Raw genomic sequence first — 5,177 nt, 5'->3', positions numbered from 1 at the left:
TTTAGTGTAGAATTAGGTATTCATAAGTTACCCGAGCAGAAAAAGAGGTAAAATACTAAATAATAATACCAAAACATGCAAGCAGAATGCTTTGAAAACTAATACATATAGGGTAACCAACTTGAATTGGACCCCTACATATTTTGGACCCTTTTCATATATTTTCCTCGCTTACTGTCTAGTTTCTTCAAATTCATCTGGGTTGATGTTGTAATTACATTCTTTCAATTACTTGCTATGTCTCAAGATCATTAGTTCACCTCAAATTGCTTACAATTGCTCAATTTATGCAGTTTTAGAAAATTTTATCGAAAAAGTTTCATGTTTCAACGTTTGTCAAGAGGAATCGGCGTTAGTGGACTTGTTTTAAATTTGGTCTAAAATATACAATTCAATGATTTTTTTTTTATCAAATCAGTTTATCTGACTTTGGAAGATGTATTTCACGTGTTTATAAAGATTTCACCTTAAGATTTTACTTAAAAAGTATTAAATAAAAAGTGTCCAAAAAAGATCGTAAAAAAATGTTACCAACTTATTTTGGACACTTATCAAATGAGAATCATCAAAAGAGCGACAAAAAAAATTCCGGTTGGTCGATCGTGCTATTATCTCAGATTTCTGATTAAATTGGTAAGTAAATCAATCAAAATTATATGAATTCATTGTTTTTAAATATATTTCTTGTTTATCAGGCGATTCAAAATGGGAAAAACGGCAAAACACGTAGAGTGGTCCACTCTGAGTTTTCCTAGTTTTCCTAGTTCCTAGTTTTCCACAAAAGTTTTCCTATCTCTCAAACGCATTTAACTAAGGGGCTGTTCATAAACTACGTAGACGCTTTAGGGGGGTGGGAGCGCTTGGCAGATGTCTACGGTCCATACAATTTTTTAAATTTTGTGTTTGAGACTGTCTTCTACGGACAGGGGTTGAAATCTCTCAAAAACCGTCTACGTAGTTTATGAACAGCCCATACAAAAAATAAAATGGACTGCAAGCATAGAGTCAGGTCTCCGTATTAAGATTTACTTCTGAATGATTTTTTTTTATGGTATGATCAGTTGTTTCCTTATGTTATATTATATTTCCTCCGTTACTCGCGCCTACTTTTGTAACACGAGTACTCACGCGTTGTACTTTGTACAACAGTGTCAGTTTTCCATTTCCATTTTGCAGCTGAGCTACCAATCGATCTGAAATCAACGAGTATTCCTCAAAAAACTTGCTTTTAACTAAACAAGCTAAATATTTATTACAGTTAACCCCCAAAATATGCGGATAATAGAGAAAATGTAAATGGAAACCGCGTAAATGGTGTCTATACTTCGAGGGTTCTGACTTAATTGGTTACAACATGGAATATCTCGAGATCCTGACCAGATAGAAAGTTACTGTCTTGGGCAAAGTTGTTCAGGAGGTCAAAGCCTATTTCTTAGTGTACAATAGTTCAGAATTATCTCACTTCGTGGTGCTAGTATACATGTGAAATTCTCGTGTATAAAATATCTCTAGATCCTGACCAGATAGAAAGTAAATGCCTTCAGCAAAGTTGTTCAGGAAGTCAAGGCCTCTTTGCTGGTGGACTTAAGTTCAGAGTTTTATCACTTTGCAACGCTAGTATACATGAGGAATTCTCGCATATAAAATATCTCTAGATCCTGACCAGACAGAAAGTTACTGTCTTCGGCAAAGTTGTTCAGGATGTTAGGATCTTTTTGTTTGTGTACAGTAATTCAGAATTTTCCCTTTACGTGGCACTAGTATGCGGGTCATTTAGAGATATTTTATATGCAAGGATTTCACGTGTCTTTTAACGTCACCTAGTGAGAAAATTATGTACTTTCCACCAACGATAGGGTTTGATCTCCTGGACAACTTTGCCGATTACAGTACATTTTTAGCAGGTCTTGAGATATATCATATGTTAGAATTGCACGTATATACTAGTACCATGAAGTGAAATATTCTGAACTACCGTCCACTAGCCAAAAGGCCTTGATCCCCTGAACAACTTTGCCCAAGACAGTAACATTCTATCTTGTCATGCTCTCTAGATATTTTATATGAGAGATTTTAACGTGTATACTAAAACTACATAGTGAGAAAATTCTGAACTATTCTACACCAAGCAGTAGGCTTTGACCTCCTGAACAACTTTTTCAAAGACAGTAACTTTCTATTTGGTCAGGATCTCGAGATATATCATATGCGAGAAGTGTATATGTATACAAACGCCACGTGGTGAGAAAATTCTGAACTACTGTCTACCAGTCGAAAAGTCTTGACCCCCTGAACAAGTTTGCCCAATACAGTAACTTTCTAGCTGGTCAAGAACTCGAGCTATTGTATATGCGAGAATTACACGTATATACTAGCGCCTCGTAGTGTGAAATTTCTGAACTACTCCACCAACGAAAAGAGCTTGACTTCCTGAACAACTTTGCTGAAGGCATTTACTTTCTATCTGGTCAGGATCTAGAGATATTTTATACACGAGAATTTCACATGTATACTAGCACCACGAAGTGAGATAATTCTGAACTATTGTACACTAAGAAATAGGCTTTGACCTCCTGAACAACTTTGCCCAAGACAGTAACTTTCTATCTGGTCAGGATCTCGAGATATTCCATGTTGTAACCAATTAAGTCAATCCCACGTAGTATGGACACCGTTTAGGCGGTTTCCATTTAAATTTTTTCTATTATCCGCATTTTGGGGGTTAATTCTAATCAAAGTTTAGCTTTTTTAGTTCAAAACAAGTTTTTTGAGGAATACAAGTTGGTTTCAGATCGATTGGCAGCAACAAAATGGCAATGGAAAACTCATATGTGTACAACAGCGCGAGTAACGGGGGGTTAACTTTTATGCATACCGTAAAACGGGGTGTAATTGATCAGCGGGGCAAAATTGATCGCTGAAATTTCTCGTGATATTTTTTCATGTGTAACATGTTTTTCGTTACTAAGCGTACGAATGTATATTTGTATACATTGTAAAAATATTATGCATAAGTACAATATTGGGTATACTCAGCGATCAAATTCACCCCGCTGATCAATTTCACCCCGTTTTACGGCACCTTCTATGAAAATTTTCCCACCTAGACGGACCTAACAAATGCGAGATAGGAAGAAGTGACCGTCGTAATTAATTTTAGGCTCATAGGTTGAAAGAACTTCAGCATGTCAAAAATATATTCGTTCCCATTCAGTGTGTCCAAAATATATTATGGACACTGTCCAAAATCAAGTGGAAGGGTCCAAAATATGTGAATATCATGATGTGAAAAGAATTATTTTTCGAGTATATATCAATAAATAAAACATCTAGTGACATTTTACATCCAAGATGAGTAGCTTTCAAACACAACCGCATGTAAATTGCATAATAATAATAAACAAATAATATTATTTTGACATAAACGTGATCTCACTTCCTCTAGGGGTCCAAAATCAGTTGGTTACCCTATATTTGGATACCAGAAGAACATTTGTGTGGTATTGTTTTGGTTTTGAATTTGCTTTATTCGGTATTTGAATGATACTTAGGGAACAATTTTTGTTATTTTGTTTTGGTATTTTATCTCCGGTGCCAGATTTTTTTTTAATAATTTATTTGTACAGGATCAATCGAATAAACTTTCCAGAGCCAAGTTATCATTTGTTAAAGGAATTGAACCGATAACTTGCGTCGTCTCGAGGTTGTCTACCTCGAAGGGAATCGAACAACTCGGATCCGACTCCACGGTGCTCACCACATGACTGGTAACTTTGTCCACATTCACAGATATTGCTGTCCCCCAGCCCAACACGGATCAAGTGAGTATTTAACGAGTAGTGATTGGACATGAAGCGAGACATCATACGAATGAAGTCTCGACCCACATCCAACCCCTTGAACCAAGGATCCTTCGACACCTTACGGATGATTGAATATAGCCATCGTCCCAAACTCCCTTCACTTATTTATTTTGTCAGCTAGCGAGTGACTGCTGACGATAAATGAAGAAAAATTCGTTGTAAGAGATTTGTGATCGAAAATATCGTCTTCCATAGTGCCCACCTTAGCCATTGAGTCCACCATCTCATTGCCCGGAATCGAGCAATGAGATGGGACCCATGCAAAGGTGATGACAAAAGATCTTAAAGATAAAGCACTTAGAAGCTCTCGTATTTTCATAAGAAAATACGAGGAGTTCTTTACCGGTCTCATAGAGCGAATAACCTCGACAGAACTGAGACTATCCGTGAAAATAAAATAGTGATCTGGTGGAAGTGAGGCAATCGTTTCTAGCGTATAATGTATTTCCGCCAGCTCAGCAATATATACGGAACAGGGAGCTTGAAGCATTCGAGAGGTGTTATGAAATTCTTCAAAAAATACCAAAACCAGCGGACGCCTCTATTAGTGATCCATCTGTGAAGAACGATCTTGCGGAATCAACTTGGCCAAACTTTGCAGCATAAATTGACGGAACAATCATGGAACGATGATGTTCTGGGATCCCAAGAATCTCGCGCGTCATAGATAAATCAAAACTAACTGAGTTGCCGAATCGGAGAAGCATACACGATGAGGATTATGCTGTGAAGGGCTGACATTCTGTGTTATGTACACGTAGTACAATGACATCAAACAAGTTTGAAGGTTCAGTTAAAGAAGCTTCTCAAAGTTTTCGATTACCAGTGGGTTCATAACTTCACAACGGGTGAGGAGGCTGAGTGAAAATTCCGAAAACCGATCCGATAGTGGCAACACCGCCAACACTTTTAGACTCATCGTATAAGTCGAGAGCATGCATCCTAACGCTATACGAAGACAACGATACTTGATACGTTCCAGTTTGATGATGTGCGTTTTAGCCACCGACTGGAAGCAAAAACTACCGTACTCTAAAACCGATAAAATCGTTGTCCGGTACAACGTTAGAAGATCTTGCGGATGGGCTCCCCACCACGTTCCGGTAATTGTACGGAGAAAATTGATCCTTTATTGGCATTTCCACTTTAGATACTCAATGTGGGATCTCCAGGTGCATTTAGATTCGAACCAGACCACAAGATATTTGAATGACATAGAATGACTGATCGGTTTACCCAAAAATTGAAGCTTAGGTTGTGCTGGGCTATGCTTCCTAGAAAAAACGACCAACTCAATTTTCTCCGAAGAGAATT

The sequence above is a fragment of the Ochlerotatus camptorhynchus genome, unplaced genomic scaffold (assembly GCF_037179485.1).
Source record: "Ochlerotatus camptorhynchus isolate MF236.1 unplaced genomic scaffold, CSIRO-AGI_Acam_v1.1 ptg000408l, whole genome shotgun sequence".
NCBI classification, from domain to species: Eukaryota; Metazoa; Arthropoda; class Insecta; order Diptera; family Culicidae; genus Ochlerotatus; species Ochlerotatus camptorhynchus.
Note: the sequence above shows the minus strand (reverse complement) of the source record.